Here is a 22,435-nt window from a genome sequence, read left to right on the forward strand (position 1 = left end):
TTTCACTTTAATCTGGAGCAGGGATGGGCATGCAGCACCCCCACCTCTTTTTATGGCTCCCAAGATCTTGCCACCAGAACAGCACCAAACAGCGATGCAATCGCCTGCCAATTTTCTAGGAAAAATAGTCCAGAATCCCTTCCCTTTCAGTAATATCATTCTTACATTCGTTTTTTACATTACAAATATATGCCTACAAAGTAACAATTATTGTCAATATATTGTCTTTAAACATATATATTAGCGTTCTTTCTGAAATGTCAGTGCTCTTCATATTTGTTTTTCACATCCTATTTTCCAAAATGGTGTCATATTCCAGCAAGATTATGGTCCTGTTTTTACAGATGAGGAGGTACGTTCTCATCTGAATTTATGCAGGCCAGGGCAGAATTATCTAACAGAATGTTATTTTCTTCCCTTTCCCAAGAAGTTCCAAAGATTAGCAAACCAGATAAAAGTGAAGTTAGCAAGATTGTCCCAAAGTTGCAAGTTTTTGTATGTGGATCGTGAACAGTTCGGTATATTTATATCCACACACCAGACACATTCTGAAATGTGGGAGATTTAGTACATTTTACAACACAGGACTGAGCTCTTCAGAGGTTTTTCTGTTAAGAACAAAGGACAGCTTATTGCTCTCTAAATGAGCTCGGAGAGCATATAACCCTCTTCTCCAACCTGGAAACCTTGAGATATATTGGGACTAGATCTCTCAACCAAGAATTTGGAAATTGCACTACCAACACATCATAGAACAGCAACTCAGATCTTGAGTTCATGCAGACTTTGGTAAAAGGATACTTTAACCATGAAGTGTTTGCTTGCCAAATAGAAATGCTCTTTCCTCTGCCAATTCTTCCATGCTTCTTTACCAATGTCACACTGCCAAAGGCTCTGGGAGTGGTTCAGCACTAGATAATTCTTACTTCCTTATTATAAACTACAGATGATATTTGAAAAATTAACATGAAAAATATTCAAATAATTGTAACATGTTCTGTTAGACAACCTTAAAACTATAGATATAAAATTACTGTTACTGTATTTGTCTCAATAGCAATCATTTAATCATTGCAATTTTAATAAAGTATCCCTAGGTATGAATATTCTGATGAAAGCTCCATCAAGTTCAGTGAGATACAATCCCATTTTGAATGTTCTTCTAGCACTGAAGTCTAAAATTAATGTTCAAGATTAAGCTGCTGTCCATACTGTGTTAAGCCATGCTTTATTTAAACACATTTATAAGATGAGATACAACAGCCTAGATTCCCAGCCATGATTGAGAAACCACAATACACTTGTGACCTCCAATGTGTCATATCCCTCAAATGACTTGCAGAATACAGTATCAGGTTGGAGGAGGATATACTAAATGTTAATGTCTACCAAAAAAGAACAGTACCTTGACTCCTTTTCAAATATTGATATATTCATGTGAGGGCCTAGTTCTTCAGGAATATATGCATTCAGTGGTCCCACACTCAATCCTGCATTTCCAGATGGTCAGACAGAGGAATACCTTCCCTTGAAGACTCAAAGACCATCTTGCTATGTACAAGATGCTAAGTAATCTGGGATAAGTCACTCAAGAGTTTACATATATAAGGCAGTTTCTTATGTGCCATGCTATTGCACACGAATAAAGTTAATTATTTCACTGGCTATCCACTTCTGAGGGACCTACAAAATAATGATGTAGGGTTTAATTTCACAGTAAGAGAAAATGGAAATTCCTCCCTCCATTGCTGGGGCCAAATCCTGCAGATGCCTCTCAACCAGAAAGGAAAATCATCAATAGTTTTAAACAAATGAGGAAGTTATAATAAAGTTTTTGACTAGAGTCTACAATCAGGTCACAACACAAATTTAAAAAATCAAAGTTAACACATTAAAAAACATGACTCACTGTATAAATAGCAGTCCTCCTCCACATATAGAATTTTTAAAAGTCTGTTCTTAACACATAGTTTATTTCTCTCTTGCTACATAACACTAAATATGTCTATCACTGTCCACATATTTGGCTTGAATCTTTGTAACTGGAACTAGGAGCAGTTTTATACAACAAGAGCTTCTTTCCAAACCAGTTTCTATAACAGTTTATAATTACTTCATAAAAGGTGAAAATATATTAAGCTATATGATGATATTTATGGCATCTTCCTATCTCTTCTAACAGTCTGCACAAAAGTAACTCCAAGAGGGTGGTGGATGGATGATTGATGGTATACATGGAGTGGCTTTGGGTTTTGGGACCACCAGGTTCTGGGAATTTACCATTTTTAGTTCCGGGTGGCATTGCCCCAGGCAGAACTGATGCTCAATCTGGGGGTCCTTCTGGATTCACAACTCTTGCTTGATGAGTAGGTGATAGTCATGGCTAGGAGGCCTTTGCGCAACTTTGAGTTGTGTGCCAGTTGCACCTATTCCTGGACCAGGAGGCCCTTCACTCAGTTACTTACTCCCTGGTCACCTCCCATATGGATTACTATAATGGGCTCTACATGGGCCTGTCCTTGAAGAGTATCCAGAAGCAAAATGCAGTGGTATGGGCAGTTATGTGTGCACCTAGATCAGCGCATGTTAAACCTCTGCTCCACAAGCTGCACTAGTTGCCAGTTTAGTTCCAGGTGCAATTCAAGGTGCTGGCAATGACTTATAAAGCCCTACATGGCATGAAGCCAGGTTATTTAAGGGACTGCCTCTCCCCAGTTACATCTACTCATTCTATTAGGTCCAGCAGGAAGGGATGTTGCGGGTCCTGTCCACAAAGGAGTGATCTTACAGGACCCAGGAGGAGAGCCTTTTCTGCTGTGGCACCCACCCTTGGAACATCATTCCCCCTGAAGTCAGATTGGCCCTGACCTTACAGTATTGGCCTTCCAGAAAGGCCTGAAGACATGGCTTTGCCATCTGGCCTGGGGATCCAGCAATGTGGGTATGGAGTCTGTAAGGTGGTTATATTGTTAGGGAAACCGACTGTGCTCTCCTGCAAATTATGTTTTATGGTTTTAATAGTTTTATTGCTTTTAATGCTTTTTGGATCATCTGTTGTATTGTTCTTTGTATTTTCAACTTTGTAAGCCACCCAGAGTCACGCATATGAGGTAGGTAGCTATATAAATGTACTAAATAAATTAATTACTCCAGACAAATGATCCTAATGTTTTACAGTCTTTGCCATAAATTTGGCATGATCTTTGGAACCCAGTTAGACAAAAAGCACATCAGATTCTGTTGTTGGTTTCAGAGCATTGTTTAGTCAGACTTTCAGGATTCTGAAAACCAAAGGACTGAATCCACAATCTAATCAAAGCAGGAAATCTCTTTAAAAGCTCTTCCAATGGATAGTTATCCAGTTTCTGCTTTAAAAACTCTGAAAAAGAGAGACCATAACCTTTACAGGCAATTGGATATACAGTGGTACCTCGGGTCACGAACACTTCTGTTCACGAACAATTCGGTTCATGAACAGCACCGTTCGCAAAATTTTGCTTCCATTCGCAAACTCCACATCGGGTGACAAACAGGATCCACGGCCATTTTCCCTGCTGTGACACGTGGTTGTGGCTTCCTGTAGGGAGGGAGACTCTCCCTCCAAACAATAACCACCTCCCCACCCGCCTTCCTGTCCTTCACGCCAGAAGTCGCCTCAAGCAAGGTTAGCGTTCTCTCTCTTCATACTGTACTATACTGTACTTTGTTCCATATTTTTGTGGTTTAAAAAAAAAAATACATATGGTTCAGAATGGATTAACCGTATTTACACTGAACCTTATGGGAAAATTTGATTTGGGTCGCGACCAACTCAGGTCCCAACCAGAGTCGCGGAACGAATTAAGTTCGTGACCCGAGGTACCACTGTAATTGCTCCCCCCCCCTTTGAGTCAATGTTGACTCCTGGCGACTGCTGGACTAATCCCTGCAGTTTTCTTGGCAAAGTTTCAGAAGTGGTTTGCCATTGCCTGCTTCCTAGGGCTGAGAGAAAGTGACTGGCCCAAAGCTACCCAGCTGGCTTTGGGCCTAAGGTGGGACTAGATCTCACAGTCTCCTGGTTTCTATCCCAATGCCTTAACCACTAGCTGTCTTACTTACTATTAGGTCATTCCATTAGGATGTTATTCCTAACGTTGAACCAAGATCCCATTTCTTAATATTTGAACCAATGCAGGGATGGTCAATACCGAAACCAGATTGATTATATACTTTGCAGCCAAAGATGGAGAAGCTCTATAAAGACAGCAAAAACAAGACCAGGAGCTGACTGTGGCTCAGATCGTGAGCTTCTTACTGCAAAATTTAGGCTTAAATTGAAGAATGTAGGGAAAACCACTAGACCACTCAGGTATGACTTAGATCATATTCCTTGTGAGTGCACAGTGAAGGTGATGAATAGATTTAGAGGATTAGATTTGGTAGACAGAGTGCCTGAAGCACTATGGACGGAGGTCCGTAACATTGTACAGGAGGCAGCAACTAAAACCATCCCAAAGAAAAAGAAATGCAAGAAAGCAAAATGGCTGTCTGATGAGGCTTTACAAATAGCTGTGGAAAGAAGGAATGCGAAAAGCAAGGGTGAAAGGGAAAGATATAAGCAACTGAATGCAGATTTCCAGAGAATAGCAAGGAGAGATAAGAAGGCCTTCTTAAATGAACAATGCAAAGAAATTGAGGAAAACAATGGAATGGGGAAGACTAGAGATCTCTACAAGAAAATTGGAGATATGAAAGGAACGTTTAGTGCAAAGATGGGCATGATAAAGGACAAAAAAGGCAGGGACCTAACAGAAGCAGAAGAGATTAAGAAGAGGTGGCAAGAATACACAGAAGAACTATACAAGAAAGATCTTAATGTGCCTGATGTCCACGCTGGTGTGATCACTGACCTTGAGCCAGACATCCTAGAGAGTGAAGCCAAGTGGACCTTAGGAAGCATTGCTAACAACAAAGCTAGTGGAGATGACAGTATTCCAGCTGAGTTATTTAAAATACGAAAAGATGATGGTGTTAAAGTGCTGCACTCAATATGCCAGCAAGTTTGGAAAACGCAACAGTGGCCACGGGATTGGAAAAGGTCAGTTTATGTTCCAATTCCAAAGAAGGGCAATGCCAAAGAATGCTCAAACTATCGCACAATTGCACTCATTTCACATGCTAGCAAGGTTATGCTCAAAATCCTACAAGCTAGGCTTCAGCAATACATGAACCGAGAACTACCAGATGTACAAGCTGGGTTTCGAAGAGGCAGAGGAACTAGAGATCAAATCGCCAACATTCGCTGGATCATGGAGAAAACACAAGAGTTCCAGAAAAATATCTACTTCTGCTTCATTGACTATGCAAAAGCCTTTGATTGTGTGGATCACAACAAACTGTGGCAAAGTCGGACACGACTTAACGACTAAACAACAACAACAAGGGATGGAACAGCATACCCAAATACCTAAACATATATTTTTTAAAATTTTTATTAATACATTTCTGTATGAACCTCAAACATCAGTTTCCAGAGCAATTTACAACTGGAAGAAAGGACGGAATGAGAAAGATAGCCAATATGATAATATTATAAAAAGCAGAGCTATAGAAAATGGGGCACTGTCGTGGCAGAAAGTTGTATCCCCACCACCAATGCCAGCCATGTTATTGTGAATAAAACAAAGGGTATTGAGAAGCCTCACACTATTTCTAGAGAAAAGGGTCTCATCTTATTTCAAACCTATCCCAGAAAAAAATAAAACAAAACAAAAAAATTATACTCAGAACCAAACACAGGCATGGAGATTGCTTTCTAATATAGGTGGACCTAATAAAAGCCACCCTGTACATACAGCAGCAGTGAGCATATTTGTATTTATAGGACTGGGAAAATCTGTCTATGAATTCCATAAACTGCTCCAGTTTCTAGTTTTACAGACTCTTTTCCCTTACTTAGGCTAAAAGGAGATGGCTAGATTTTTTTAATCAGTTGATTAATTCCTTGATGACTGTTTGGGTGGATGTTCTTAACAATCAGATCAAGTTCAAGTTTTAACCGGGGCTGTTTTTGAGCCCCCCCTCCCCCCATTTAATAGGCAAAAAGTGACACACACTGAATGTTTATGAGACAATCTTGGTATTTCTCCACTTTGCCTATTTGCAATGTAAATAGGCTAAAGTTAAATTAAAGTTACGAATTTATGCCTAATGTTGCTTTCTTCCCCTTCATTCATTTCCCCTTGTGTTACATCTTTTAGACTACAAGTTTGTGGATAGGGACTGACTTCTTCCACTGATTCTATGAAAGTGGTCCTGAGGGTCTTTTTAGATGAAAAGCAGGGTAAAAGTACTATAAATAATAAATAAAAGCCCCAAGTTATCTGTGCTCTAAAAATAAGCCAGTCCACAAGAGCAATTGAATTCAATAGCCTGCCACTTCTCAATCACACCAATGAGTTTTATGACAGTACTGTAGCCTATCTTAAATAGCACGCACTAGCCCAGTTTTCTCTGAAGTGCCCCACTTCAGACTGCATCTGGGTTCTTACATGACTGTATGCCCAAACACAGAATGACTTTCTCAATGAGACCTAAGAACCTACCTCTGAAATACTGTTCACCAGCTCTATTTATAATTGTGTTGATCCAGGTAAGAGATGTCAGTCCTGATTAGCCCATAATAGCACTTGATGCCATTACCGAGAATTCTAAGGTGCTTTTTTAAATATGGCTATAGTGCTTAACAACTTGCTTCTTTTACCAAAATGCTTAAGAATCAAAGTGCTTGAAGAATTAGAGCTCTAACATGTATAAGACAAGTTTGAAAAGGGATCCATTACCAAGCCTAGAAGAGCAGTTGTTTTCTAACACAATTCACAACTCTGCTGGTCAGCTTGGCAGGCTTCTGCACAACATCAGGTGCACCAGTTGCAACACATGCCCTTGTCATCTTAAATTTGGCCCACTGCAGCTCACTCTACATGGGGCTACCCTTGAAGACCATCCACAAGCTTCATCTGATCCAGAATGCAATAGCCCAGTTAGTATCAAGCTCGGTTTATTTTGCTCATGTAATACCTCTACTACACGATCTGCCCTGGTTACAAGTTGGCTTCTGGGTACAATTGTAGGTGCTGTTTGTCACCTTTAAAGTCATTCATGTCTTAGGACTTGGGTATCTGTAAGACCACCTAGTCCTTGTGGAATCTGCCCATTCAGGAAGAGACAGACCAGCTTGCTGCAGATCCCTCCACCAAAGGATATCAACTTCAGGGACCCCAAGACCCATCTCAGTGATGGCCCCTCTTCTCTGGAAAACTTACCCTGGAGATAAGGTTGGCCTTGCCCATACCGGTATTCCAGAGGATCATGAAAACTTTTCTGTTTAGGACAGCCTATAATCCCAACAAACCAACTTCTCCTTTACTGGACAATAATTCCCATCACTCAGCCACCTTTATCAATACCAATGCTGTTTGTGAATATCAGGAGATGTAGCTCTATACACTTGGATGGCTTTAAATGGAGAAGGTGGCTGTAGGGGGAAAAAACATACTGACCTGACCTAGACAGACCAATAGTGGTCTGACTGAAAAAAAAGCAAATTCCTAAAGTAATTGGTCTGTAGAATTGGAGATTGGTCTGTAGCGGTCTGTGCTGCAATACTCTGGACAGTCACTAAATGGCAGGAATGAGTTACAAAAAACTAACTCTTTGCTGCTATTCAGTGATGGTCTGAATGTTTGCAGTCCACATATGGTAACTCTAGTGGTGCTAGTACCTTGATGAATTCAGAAAAAAAAGAAATTGTGGCACCAAGAACTCCACAGTTCAACCCTAAGCTACAGACGTTCTCTTCTATTGAAAAAGAAATTGCCCTTGCGCTACACAGAAAAAGGGAGAGGGACTAAACCTGTTCCAGAAGAAGAGGAAGTCCACATAACCCAAGGGTAGGCATCCATTCCAAAGGTTGGGGCAATGGCATAAAACAGGTTGTGCTGTGCATTTGAGCATGGAAGTATCTGTTCTCTTTTTGGGGGTGGGGGGAAGAAGTGGCAGTTTTAAGTCATAAAGTTATATTAAGTCTATCCTAGGATTAACATGAAAACAACAGTGTACTTCCCACCACATCATGGAGGTCTATTCTGTCAGTTTTCCATTTGGGGTGGAGAGAGTTGCAAGATTTTAAAAAATAAAGAGGACAGGAAGCCCACCTCTGACATGCTGTGGAAAAAACAGCAATTCTAATTGTGTCAGCAATAATTACAGAAGATGGATAAAAGCAGAAACAGAGCAGACTCAGTGGAATCTACCCAGGGAATAAGGAACCCAGACGTAACTACTCAGAGGATGAAAAAGGAAAATGGCAGCAGCGAGGAATACAAATATAGCCAAATAGTAAAAGTAAAGCACAACCAGCCAAAACTGTGTCTGATGCAAAAATAAATACATCTTGGAATTCAAGAACTGTTTGGAATGTTTGCTGTTTGTACAAGGCACCAGGAGCCCTGGCATGTTATAAGAAAATATGAAGCAAGAATTTGTTTATTTTAACTTTGGCCTGCTTCCTGTCTCTATCTACTCTTCCAGTTCTATCTGTTCTAGTTCTTTCACAAAAGAAATGTTGCAAATTTTACTCAGCTATAGTATCTCTTTGTGTACATGCCTCGAGATGCTCGAGGAGCCTCCATGGCAGAACAAGCCTATCTTACTTCAAAAATGCATAAAAGTTTGGTTGAGTTAATGCATTGCATTAAGCCATAATTTGCTTAATCATGGTTTGCTGAATTTCCCACAATAGTTGACAATGCTGAATTGTGGCCAGGGGTGGCTTGCCAAATTATTTTTGGCAATGCTAAGCATATACAGAAAGCTTTGGGCCACTCAAAAAGCTGTCCAATTACAGTACACAAAGAACAATGGGTATGTGATTTAGGGGCGGCCCCAAACTGTGGACAAAATCATAGAGTTGGAAGGAACCATGGAGGACTTCCCAGGCAGGAAACTTCAGACCAGCGTTTCTCAACCTTGGTGACTTTAAGATGTGTGGACTTCAACTCCCAGAATTCCCCAGCCAGCACCCTGGCTAAGGAATTCTGGGAGTTGAAGTCCACGCATCTTAAAGTTGCCAAGGTTGAGAAACGCTGCTTCAGACCAACCCAGAGTCTGGGTTGGGCTGTCCAACTTTTGCTTTTAAAACCTCCAGTGGTAGAGCACCCATAACTTCGGGAGGCAGATTGATTAGGGGTGGGTTTGGAGAGGGGGGATGTTGCAAAGAACCGAAGACTTTTGCTTTTAATTGATCATACTTCTCTACAATTGTTTTTGTATACATATATAATATTGCTTATGTGCCTTTAGTTGCATGTCTTGGTAGTTCTTTTAAGTGTGGAATTTTATAACTATGCCAATATGCTGTCAATGATTTAAATACCTATAAAATGTATGCCCTTGATTCAAGGATGTGTACTTCTTTATCTCGCTCCCTCCTTCCACAGTAACATACAGGGTCAGCTTGGAAGAATAACAATTAGAGCCTTGGCACTTCCCTTATTTCAAAGCTGTTATGTTCTATTTCAAAAAAGTGTCTGTAGTGTCTTCACACTTTGAATGATACCTGTGACTCCCTTTCTTGTATTTTGTACCCTTATCAGATGTAAAGTCATTCTCTCTGTACACGGAGTCTTCTGCTAGTGTGTACAGATGCTTAAACTATTTTCAATCAATATTCTATATCATTTGGGGCTTTGCTCCTGTCCGGGTGCAAGAGACTAGTCACTCACTGTAACCTGCTAGCTTCAGAAAAATAAAACAATTATTGAATCCTCTCCAATTGTTGGTGTTTACTGGGGTGAGTTTTCTTTGTTGTTGTTCAGTCGTTAAGTCATGTCCAACTCTTCGTGACCCCATGAACCATATCGCCCAGGCCTTCCTGTCCTTCACTATATGAATCCATTCCATTTGGTTGGTTTGTAATGCAAGGGATTTTTCAAACCCCATGAATGGGTTGATTTAGCAACCAAGGGTGTTGTACAAATCCAACACAGAGTAGTCTGAGGGAACAATGGGATAACATCATGGACACTATTTTAAGATCCTCAGAAAAATAACACAAAACAAATTTGATATATTTAGATTATTTTCTACTACACACTTTCAGAAACAGACATAAGAATCCAGCACAAATATGAATATTACTGCAATATTAGTCAACAGAACTCCTGCCCCACATCTCCTACTGCAGAACAACAATGCAGAAATAAATCCAGAGATTTTAAGAGATAAAAAGCATTCTTCCTCTTTGAATATAAAATAGATCACATAATCATTTAGGATGGCATTTATCAGAGTTAATTTTGAAATTAACCTACAGTAACTGTAGGTTCAACTGTAGAACCTACAGTTCTGAAATTATTTCTAGCCCTTCCTGATCATTGGCATGCTATTCTGCAATAATTAAAAAAAAAAAAGCTTTGAACACAGAAAATGCCAGGTTTGATTTCTCTTGCTCTGAATTGTTCCAAACTGTCTACCTGGCTGGGAAAAAAATGTATAAGTGAAAAAGAATCACTACTGCTCCAAGTTGAACCCAAAGGGCTAGATGACGTTAATAACCTGACTCCTGAGTAAAGAAATAACACAATGGTAAGCCTAATTAAACCACACAGACATGTTCATAAACTCACCAGGCGTGGAGGTTGACTCAACAGAGTCATACCTTCAGCAAGTTCAGGCGATGGTCATAACACTCATCCCTCCTTTGCCTGTGCTTGGAGAAAACTTTAAAAGCCATTCAAATGTATTGCATGTCATCCTGAACAGAAAATCAGGAAGACCCTTCCTTTGGGGGGCACATCCAGAGAGGAGAAAAGAGAGATGGGCGTTTCAGGATCAGGTTGCCTAACTCAGCGCACTGGAGCCGGAGCAGCCTCTTGCGAGAGAACAGAACCTGAGCAGAGCAGACTCCCTGCACAAAGGTTTTGCAAGGGGTGAAGCAAGGCGGTGAGGTGGGGAAATGGGGGAAGTTCAGGGCGTATGCCACACAAGATCCTTTCAGGCAGTAATTTCCGTGCTTTTGCATTAGACAAAAATATCAGAGTACAGTTTGTGACGGGAGACGCTCCCAAAGAAAACCACACGGACGGAGCAAGCATCCGGCCACATCCTTCCATCCATGTTCACCGCTTCCAGCCCCCGCCAGATGCCTACCCCTCACTCTCCGCCCCTCCCTCGACACTTCACCGAAGTGTGGAGACTCCGGAAAAGAAGACGCTCAACTCTAGCAAGCCTAACAGTCCCGCAGACCCCCCTTCGCACCGTCTGACACCGCAGTTTCCTCCTTGGAAGCTCGCGGATCCTTCCCGTCTCCAAAAGGGGACCAGCGCCTTCATGCAGAATCAAGACCCTGCCCAAGAAAGGCTCGCGACTGATTCGGACTAGAAAACCCTCCTCCGGGTTTCCAAACCTCCGCAGCCAGCACGAGCAGCAGGAGCCATATCTAGCCGTCTCCGCCGGTGCCCACTGCCCACTCCGCTCCGTCCAGAACAAGCTAACAGAGCAACCGAGGGAAATCGCCCCGCTCTTACCTAAGCACTTTCAGCGAGTGCGGGCGGAAGAGAAAAGAAGCAACTTCGCGCAGCGCTCCCCAACAGGGAGAAAAGGTTGGCCGGACGAGGCGAGTCGCTGCCCGCAGGCGCCTGCAGCATTGTTCCCACTTCCAGAGTGCAAACAAGGACTATAATAACCAGTGCTCAGTGCATTGTGGGAAGCGGAGCTTTGAAACGGGGGAGAAAAATGGGAGGATGCGCCCCCTAGTGGGAATCAAAAGCGAGGGATGCTAGGCGAGGAGAGCGAAGGTATCCTAAGCGGTGCGCAAAGGACGTTTGCGCTTGGAAAATTCCTGAGCTTTTAGGTGCCAGTTTTCCTGGCCCAGAAATGTTAAGCATACAGATCTGAACCAGAAAGGCAGCTGTACTCATCCTTTAGGGCTGGCAAGTTAAATACATTTATTATCAGATAACTTCAGAGGGCTGTTACGGTACCCACAAAAGTGTATGCAGTAATACATGTGTTAATTTTAAAAGAACTCAAATATACAAATTGTTTTCCTAGCAAGGCAAATCACTGGTCTGGTCTATTCCAGTTGGATGTTTTCTAATGAAAGCAGCAGCAATTCTCCAGGACATAAAGCAGAGTCATTCCTATCTGACCCTTTCAAATGAGAGAAGTCAAGGACTGGCCCCAGGGGAGGAATTACAAGACAAATGAGAGAGAGGACAATATAGGGGCCGAGCACATGGCCTGCATGCAGAAGATCTCAGATTCAATCTTTGGCATTTCCCCATGAAGCTATAATCTCTGATAATTCAGATTAGATTTTTGCAGGGGCTGTCATTATTACTTTCTACTCATACAGTTGTTAATTATGTGACAATATCCAATCTAGTCCATACTTAAATAGGAGATATTAGTAATCTCAGGAGAACCCTATGTTTGCTGAACTCTCTCCCCCCCCCCCCAAAGTCAATGGCATATTTATAAATCACTCTTTGTCTCAATGGGAAGAAACAATCAAAGCAACCAGTAGGACTGAATGCTAATTGAAGACTAAGAGGGACAGCAAAATGGATGGAAAGGAGAATTAAACAGAATATTTTGGAAATGGCTATGGTATGGCTGGTTGAAGCTCCAAAGAAGAACACTTTCCATTTATGGGAATAATTATTTATTTTCTTAACCTATTTTCCTTCTAAAATGAATCAATTCCCATCAGCATTTGGAGTGCTAAAATATATCTGTCACAGAACTTAATGATAAGAGATAACATCATCTCTAACTGGTAGAATATATTGATGATTGATATACCCCTGACTGGTAGAATATATTGATGTTTCACATATGGAAATAATAATAATAATAATAGTAATAATCATAATCATAATAATATCAAGGATAGGTCTGATTAATACTTGGACAAGAAGGGTATTAGAAATGACCAGGAAATCCCAGCCCTGTATGCTGGGCTTTGAAGGTGAAATGCATCTCAGTAGAGGACAGTGGTAAACCATGTCCATATTATGTCCAGGAGAACAACATGGATGTCACCAGGAGTAGAGCTTGACTTCAAGAAGACTTCACCTTATACCCCATCCTTCCCTTAGGAGCTCAAGGTAGCATCCATCATTCATAACATTTAAAATGTTCGCTTTTATCCTTACAAGAATAAGCCTGTAAAATAGGCTAGGTTGAGAAACAGAGCCATTGGCCTACAGTTATTCCGTGAGCTCTGTCGTCAGCTAGGGACTGGACCTTGGGTCCTTTGGTCCAGCACCATAATCACAAACTCTCCTAAGATTATAGGACTGTGTATTAAAGTTTACTTGTCATGATAGCTCAATGCCACTGGGATCCAGCTGCCAATGAGCAACAAAACACTTTGCGAAGAAAAGATAGGTCTCTCTACATTTCGGGCACGGACTGTCTGCTGTACTTCTTTCTGTACTGGTGACTGGATAGCATCCTGCACAAACTGGAAGGCAGTAACCTACTTCAAATGGCTTGGCACAAGCCATGCATGGCACGAGCTACAGCCAAAGCTGATCCTCTGAACCACAGACCAGGACTTCATGCTCAGAAAGCATCAAATGATGAAGCAGGGACAAGCTGGCCCAGCATCACCACCTGGGCTGGGATGAGGTCCATGAGGACTGACTCTATTCATGAGGACATTCTTTTTCTTCTTCCTTTAAATAATATTTTGTAGTCATAGGATGACAAACTGCTGCAGAAGCTAACTCTTATTTCATTCCTGTAGTCAGGATGCTTTTATGGTTTAAGTGAGCTTAAGATATGAAACTGTACTATACTTGCATAGAATGTCTTCTCTTTTTAATCATGGCTAGCAAACTGCTTGCTTTAATATATTAGGAATGTAGACACAAGTGCCAAATATGGAATGGCAACTGGGAGGAATGAAAATTGCTAGCTGTATGTTTCACAATCAAACTAATCTCATGGATTTCTAAAGGGGGAGAGGGCAGAAAACAAATCTGTCTACCTCTGGTCTGTTTCTGACCATGGAGGCAGTCAAGGCAGACTTGCTATTGGCCATGATACTTTGTATTGAGCTTCCACATATAGGGGTAGTACATTGGTGAAGCACTTATTTTAAATTAAAAGAGACAGAACTCTTTCCACCTACCCGGACACCTTCTGTCTCTAACCATGTGGATCTACCAATTGTTGATAATAATGCATACATCTGATGACTGCCTTTGGATCTGTAATGCTTCTGGTGCAATCAATAATTTAGTCCAGCTGCTGCCAGATTCTATGTTGTTTCTGTTGAAAGACATAGACATTGCTAAAACACAGAGTGAGATCTACAGATAACAAGAAGCTGTGGATCAGTGAAGCAATGGATATGGCAACCTTTTCTGGCCTGGAAGTGGGATGCCCCAAGTAATTTGAAAATCATCAGGTTGACTTTTTAAAAAAATTCTTGCTCTTTTTGCTTCTAGGCTGATGCCTGAATTGGGTTTATGAGAATTTGTGTTGTGGGAGAAGTTGCCATTTAATCATTTGTCAGGCTGACAAAGCAATTAGTTTCTGCTTCCTTCCCTGTGTGGGTTTTTTGATTGTTAAATTGCCAAATTTTCTGAAATGCAGAAGGGTAATATTTCGTAACACACAGGGGGTGATTGATGGTGCAGAAGAGAGAGGCTAGAGCAGCTATTGTTACTATTATTAAGAATAATAATTTTTAAAAGAATCCTTTCTTTAGCTGATCCCTAATGACGGATTACTGCTCTTTCCATGCGTCTTTTCAAAGTAAATGATTTATTAACTGGTATATTAAAATGTATGGGCTATTTTTCAAGCCAAAGTTTCTCTAAAGAACCATATCATAAACTAAAATGCAAATAATAAAATTAAGCAGCACAATAACAAGAAGAAAATGCAATCTACCACAGGGCAAAACATGGTTTAGTCAACAGGAGCAAATCTATCAACAGGAAAGACTTCAGAATAAGATGGCTTTGCATCAGCTTACTGAAGCAAAGGTGGGCAACCCATAGCCCACTGTCACGCTCTTGTGGTTCCCAAGTGGACAGGGCCAAAATCTGGAGGGTTTTTTGGGATGCACGAACCTTTGTGGATGCTCAAGGCACCATTTTATCCTGTAACATCACAGAAACCCCTCAGTTTGGCTTGCTTTCCTTGAATTTCAGTGTAAAGGGCAAGATGAGTTTTCCATCAAACCCCAGATACTGAAAAAGGGCCAAAATGTCTGACTCTGCCCGTTCTGGTGATATCACTTTAAGAAACGCTAAAGGTTAACATATAATGGGTTAGATAACTGAGACCGTCCCCCAGAGGGCTTCTGGATGAGGTTTTTATTGTGCAATTGCTCTTCCTCATCACATATTTATTTTTATTTATTTTATTTATATATCAAATTTGTCACCACCCATCTCGTTAAAAAGCGACTCTGGGCAGTTTCCCTAAACATAAATTTAGGGAAGGGTCTCAATAACATTGCCTTCCATTTGTCACCCTTAGGAAAGAACAATGGGATTGCAGTGTCAAGAGTTTTTATCTTCTCAGCCCATCCTGCTAGTTTTGAATGTATTCCATTTCTCTTCTACCTACTAATGGGGGACAAAAAGGGAATTTAAATGGTGAACCCCTAAGCACATGCATTCTTTTCACTGTATCCTTGTTTAAGGCTGGCAACCAGTTACCTATTAACTTTATTAAGGGGTGTCAGAACTTTGGAAGACCCCCCAAAAAAGGGAAGGTCTTTTTCAAGTTGATTTCAGCTCCTAATAACTACATGGACCCAAACATGTTTGGTTTATTATTACCTTCTTCTGGGATACTTTTTTTTTTAACTTCCCAGTCTAGTCCAGTTTTTCTGGGTAGTCTCCCAACCACACACTGTGTTCAACCCTGAATAGCTTCTTACAGTTGGCTACCTAGTTGGCTGTAGGAAGCTATGGTATTGCATCAAAATACTGGCAGCATTACTGAAAATATAATATCCTCCTATTATATTATGATTACATTATAATATTATAGGTATAATGTTTATGTGCACATGGAAGAATGTGATTGAAATAATTGTTACAAATGCTACCAAGCAGTGCGTCTTCCCTTCACCTGCATCATTTTTCACACACTTTCCCTTTTGGACACTTTGACTTCTTTGAGTTTTAAGCCAGTTCTACCTTTACTAGAAACTTCTTGGCAGCAGACATGTCTGAGTAAAGTGCATGAAACCTGAATAAGCTACCCTGATTATTTGTATCTTACAAAGCCATACATCAGAACAATTCTTATCTGATCAATGCTCAGAGAGGCTTGCCACCACTGGCTAAATATTAAGCCCCTCTAAGGCTTAATACACAGAAGAAGTCATGCTCATGAAATCCTCCATGCAACCTATATTCTATGATTGCAGCAGAAAGTGTTTTGATTGGTGCACTAGGCACTGTTTATCTAGAATTATCCCAGCTCTGGGCACTACAGCCAAGGCGGCCCTGTCTGAGCTGTGGCTCAGGTCTTGGTGACATACAGGATGGAACCTGCTGCTAGGTTTTCAAAGGGTGGGTAGGACCATGAAGAAGATAAGTCTGCATCATGAGGATGTGATCTCTAAAAACAGCTAGCAGGATATCTTTGTGCCACAACCAGCAGGAAATTAGGATGAGTCCCTTGTTTCATTGGACAGAGGAGGGTCTGCAGGAGGGTCTCAAGGGAAGATCTTAAGGTCACGGTAGGTAAGACACTGGAGGAAACACTTCTTCCGGTAAACTGGCCCCAGATAATTTAGCCTTTGTAGATTAGTTCTAACATTTTGAATTGGTAAAGCACTGACATAATGTGATCTCATCAGCCACTTAGTAAGCTAACTTCCCTGTGTTGAAGTTTCTACACTGTTTCCAGAGGCAATCCCATGTATACTGTACTGCATTGCAATAATTCTGACTGGAGGTGACCAGAATGTGAATAATGGATGAAGAGTAATGCTTTTCTTTCACTTCTAAAAATGCTTTGGTTTCTCTTCAGATCATATATGTCAGTGTTTTTCAAACTTAGCAACTTTAAGAGCTGTAAACTCCCAGACTTGTTGGTTGATTCTTTGTATTTTCTATTTGTTTGTCTCTGTTTATTTTGTGCTGTCATTGACCAAATGACAATTCCTTGTCACTTGTCACTTCTATTCTGACCACCTTTGTCATCCTAGACCCTAGCTGACTCAGAACCATTGGAACGTAATGCAATTGCAAAATAATTAGTTAAGAGCTTGGAACAGTGGTTACAATAGTCAGTTTGCACACTAGCCCAAGCCACCTGTGACCCTTCAAACCCAGTGTGGTCTGCTAGTCATCATTTTGTGGTCTCTTTAGGTGGTTGGTACTTTGCATGCAGAAAGCTTCAAGTTCAGTTTCTGGCAGTTTCAGATTAAAAAAAATCTCTAGTAGAATTCATGAAGAAGACCTCTTTTTAAAATCCTATAATCTGTTTAGAGCTTGTGGAAGAGAATTGGACATTTGTTAATTGGAAAAAAACTTTATCCTTCCTCAAAGACAGCTGTCCAATCATCTCACATTAACGTAAATTGTTCAGTAATCCAGTTTTGAATTATATAAAAGTGAGGAGATTGCTTGCTTTTTAAATCTGAGATAGATTAGAAAAATAGAATAGGCCAGCAGGAGTTCAAAAGAAAAGTAACTTCCTGTACTACAGTGTGCGCAATGGCAGGCCTTAAATCATGTACATGTACATACCAGTTAAGATATTTCTACCTTCTGCAAAAAGATTTACAGGGCAATCATCTGCATTTTAAATTATTTCAATATTTTCTGGGGATCCACTGCCAAGTATTTCTGCATAGGAATGCAACCTTAACTCAGAGATGGGATTATGGTGGCTTGGCAATATAAAGAATGCCAACTGGAGAGAAAAATCCCATCACAAATTAAAAGGCAGAATTGAACAGTGCCTTAGCAAGGTAACAGTAACATCTCCTTTCAAGCTCAACTCATGATGAATCCATGCAGAGTTCTGCAGGGGCTGTACATGGTAACAACTGTGCAAAATATTTTGAATACTTCTATTCCATTCTCAAGGCCAGAAAAGAAACTAGTGACTGCAACTAATATCATTACCTGGAACTTGTCAGTCAAACATTTCTTCCAGATGATTATGCAATCCCAGCACAAATGCAACACAACCCTTTCCATTCATGTATCTTTGTGCCAGCACTATGTTATATTTCAACAAAAACTGCATTTCAGCTGGCAACTTATCAAAGCTTTGTGCTTCAAACAGTGGCCTGAACTCGCGTTGGAGAGGGCTGTTGCTTTACGTTACCTCCCAGTTACTGGGCTCCCATTATAGCAACATGCTATCATGGTCAGGTGAAGGGGCCACAATATAAATATAATACATAACAAGGGTTGGAAAGAAGCCATTTGAGGATTTTTAATGTATTTGGTTGGTAGGCTTCCCTTCACTGGATAAGTCTGAGACAAATCTGAACAACCATCTACTGTACAGTATTAGTGATATGTTAATTTGAATTCCTGCCCTGAACAAAGGTTGACCTAAAATGGCTTATTCCACCCCAGTGATGCTATAGCTATATTTTTAACAATTGACATCTCCTTGTGCTTTTTACCCTCAAACCACCTCTGAGATTTTTGCCAAAACAGTGGATAATTTTTCACAAATGCATGTGCAGAAACACATGGAGGATAGAAGAAATGGTAGCACTTTATATTCTTTTCTCATTGTGATGAAGGAGAAGTATTTGCTGGAATCTGAGGAGGACGGACAAGCTATTGAGTTATCGGCCAGTTTCAAAGGAGAGCAAGGAAGCGTTGAATGGCTGGGAATCCTAGATTCACAAACCTGATCTTTCTTCTAGTCTCTTGAGGTCCAAATAGATCTGCCAGTAGTTGAAACAGATTTGAGTGCATTTAAAATCCATTTAAGAAGGCTGGAGAAACAGAAAAGTTGGTCACATGGAATAACCCAAAGTTTTCAATCACCATTCAAGTAAGGATTCAGGTTATAAGTTTTCATATTTTCCAAAACCACCTTATAAAATAAGGCCCACAAAGAAAGCAAAACAGCAAAACAAAAATGTTTCCACACACACATATACACTCCCCCCTCCAGTAGTTTGTTTCTTTCTTTAGAAAAAGATGAAGATGTTATATGTCTAAGAATATAGGAGACTCCAAAGGGAAGCTAAGGGATCAGTATAGCCCATCTAGCAGTACAATGCCCTCATCTACAACTTATAGGCCATTCCTGTTCTTGCATTGCCTAATCAAAAGATTTCATGTCTGAAACAAAAGGATAGCTCAAGGGCCCATGTAGTACATACCTTGAATGAAGCTGGCTCAGCTGCCTGCAATCAGAGACCTTTGTTAGCCAATGAAATTATAATTATCTAGGCTGAAAAACTAGAGAAGCTGGCACATAATTTCAAGAGGTTTTATCTCCTCACTTTCCCTTTTGAAGCTCTTGGAGCCCTTTCCAAGATTCAGTGGTTTGATGACTGAAAATCGGTGGTGTGATTTCACCCTATTTCCCACTTAGATACAGATGAAAAATTATGTATTTTAGGCTTTACATCATTTAAAAAACAAAGAAAAAAACCCAATGCCACCAAAATGTGAGAAGATATAGAAAATCCTAGTTCATCTGTATGACAGATGAGCATACTTACCTTGCATCTTTGCTTGGCCATTACAGTCCTTGGCCTGGCCAAAAATAGATGTGACCCTGGTGAACAAAATGTTGCCCATTCCTGCTCCAGGCAGCATGACATCCCATTGCATTTGGTGACATTTCCATCCGTTTGTTCAGCTTTGGGAATATATAGCTAGCAGACGAAAATGAATTCTAGGCAAAGCTATCTCTTGAAGGTTGGTTGTTTCCAGAGAGCCCAGGGCAAGGCTCTCAAAGTGATCATGAGTGGGGAGGGGTCTGAAGATCCATTAAAAAGAGGACCACAAATGGGACAAGTCTACCCAGTGCAGATGGGAAACTGAAGATGGAAGGTAGTGATCACATTTAGCTAACCAATGGAAGAAAACGCCAGTTTGAGGGAGAAAAAACTAGTCAGGGTTATTAATCCCCTTCCTAATTAATCTAATTAATCCCCTAATTAGGAAGTGGGGACAGGATACTGAAGTATCAGTGCTCATATTTACACACAACACAAAACAGACTTCACAGAATTGAGAAGCTTTACTTTGCTAGTAGAACTGGTCGGCAACCATCTATCAGTCAAGTCTCTGTTGATTTTACTTTGCTTTATGGATTTATTGCTGCTTATTGATGACTTATTAGTAAGAAAGTCTGGGGAGAAAGGAGTCTGACTTGTATTGCTGAGCTACTATCATGAAAGACTCTCTGCCTGAAACCTGGTGTTCATAAAAAAGGGAGGAAATTCTACAAGAGGTGTGGGATGCTGTGTCTTAGATCAAATCCTGTGAACTCTCGAAGCCCTCATGGCAACCTTCCTCTTGCTCCAAAGCTGACCAGATGGACAATGGACTTTTGCCAAGAATACCATCTACCACTGCATCTAAGAGCAGCAGACTAAGTAGCCACCAGGCAGATACTGTTTGTTTCTGTCTTGGGCATATCACTACTGATCCCTCCAAGTGTGCCTGTTCACCAGAGAAGTGCTATAAGACAGCAGTGACTCGTTACCTCTCCCTCTTGCTCATTCATGCCTTTGTTCTTTCCAGTGGCATAACACTGGAAGAGGGCAACCAAGCTAGGAAACTGAGGCTAACAAAAGAAAGCTGGCCTTCAAAACCTCCTCCCTCCAAAAAGGGGGAGAGAACTTCAAGTGCCAATAGGAAATATTTTATCATGTAGAAGTTCAATACTTTTCAGAAAATTCCTTTATCAAACAATTAGCAACTTCTAACAAAAAGGTTCTCCTAGTAATTATGGTGCCCTTGAAAAAGGAATTTTCCACAACAAGCAGGGCTGCTATGCGCTAAAATGTTTCCTATTATCCTAGGCTGTTGACAAGTATTGGTGCCACAAGGCCATCAGCTGAAGAGGATGGGAAGACACTTAGGAGAACAGCCTAGGTATGGATTGCATGTATCTTCCTCACAGCTACTGCCTGAAATGGCTCTTTCACCTTCTTCAAGTATGGAGTACTGTAGATGGCACTGTTATTTCAAGGCCATAAACCACTTTTATGGTGGTTTCTATAGGCTGGTTTCTTTTCACTTTAGCACGCTATTAACACTCTTTTTAAAAGAGTTAGTGCCCTTTTCTAAAACAAAACTTTTCTTCCTTCCAACAGTCCTCTTCTCCTTTATGCTGTAGCTTATACAATTGTGTGAAATATAATTATTGCACCTGATTCTCTAGCAACTGATCACTTGAAATGCCACACCTGTAACACAGAGCAAAGGAGAAACATAAGTCTCTGTGTTTATTCTGAAAAAATAGTGAATTGAGTTATGCTATGAATGCCCATTTGCTAATTAAGGACAATCAAGAAAGCTACCAGCGGAATAACATTTCTTCTCCATCATTGGAGCTTAAACAGCTCCTTCTTCTTCTCTTCTAATTCTCATCTTTGCTGATATTATACATTTCTTAGAAATGCCACTTTTTGCCCCATTTTTAGGTATCTTTACTCCCAAAACAGAAACCATCCAAATGTGATAATTGAAACACCTCAGAGCATGATGCAAGCAGAACATTTTAATTTTGAATGGAATTTTAGGCTTCTAAAAAACTTATAGTCCATTTTAGATATAGAGATAAAATTTCTATAACTCTGTTGAAGTTCCTCTGACTCCCTGCTTTCTAATTCTTCAGGCAGAGATGGCAGGATTCTCACTGGCTGGGTGGATGGGCTCCAGTTCAAAGTCTGAATGACCAGGGCCAGAAGTAGGAGGCCCTTGATGCCCTCTGGCCACTCTTGCTAGGGCTAGGTTGGGAACTGCGTGTCTAAGAGCCTGATTACCTCCTCTTGATCCTCCTTCTCTTCTGAGGATAATGCCTCAGCCAGAGACATGTCAGATCCCTATGGACATTAGGAGGCCCATAGACCTCCCTCTTGGGCCCTTCTGACCTATTTTGTTTCCTGACTTATCAAGCATTGTGGCAACAATTTTGTGATTAAGCAAATCCTGCCTCATACTGGGGCTTTGATAATGTGAACATGGGTGCCCACTGGCCAAAAAAGTGGGATCTTGGACTTTTTGATCTTGACATCCAGCCCTAGATGCACCACAAGTTAAAGGTTGGTTTGTCCTTGGACTATTCAAATGTATAGTAATATGCATCATCCAGGGTGCTTTGTATACATCTTGACTCTTGGCCAGTTGGATCATGTTGTAGTATGCTATATACAGGCATTTCTGGATATTGCCTTTGTTCTTAGGTTTTCCCCTGG

At 40.8% G+C, this 22,435-nt stretch overlaps 1 protein-coding gene across 2 annotated transcripts in view; it reads right to left on the bottom strand.

Moving 5' to 3' along the window:
• Positions 1-11,711, bottom strand: part of EXTL3 (exostosin like glycosyltransferase 3) — a 151,591-nt gene extending 139,880 nt beyond the window's left edge. Inside the window, exon 1 of one of the 2 annotated variants that reach the window (XM_088152550.1) lies at positions 11,568-11,711. The gene's annotated coding sequence lies outside the window, so the exon portion shown is untranslated. The remainder of the gene's footprint in view (positions 1-11,567) is intronic. The other variant, XM_088152549.1, reaches the window with a different exon arrangement.
• Positions 11,712-22,435: the final 10,724 nt, after the last annotated feature.

Source organism: Python bivittatus, unplaced genomic scaffold, assembly GCF_059951505.1.
Source record: "Python bivittatus isolate LINGU-HERP-01145 unplaced genomic scaffold, Pbiv_v1 ctg000690_np1212, whole genome shotgun sequence".
Classification (NCBI taxonomy): Eukaryota; Metazoa; Chordata; class Lepidosauria; order Squamata; family Pythonidae; genus Python; species Python bivittatus.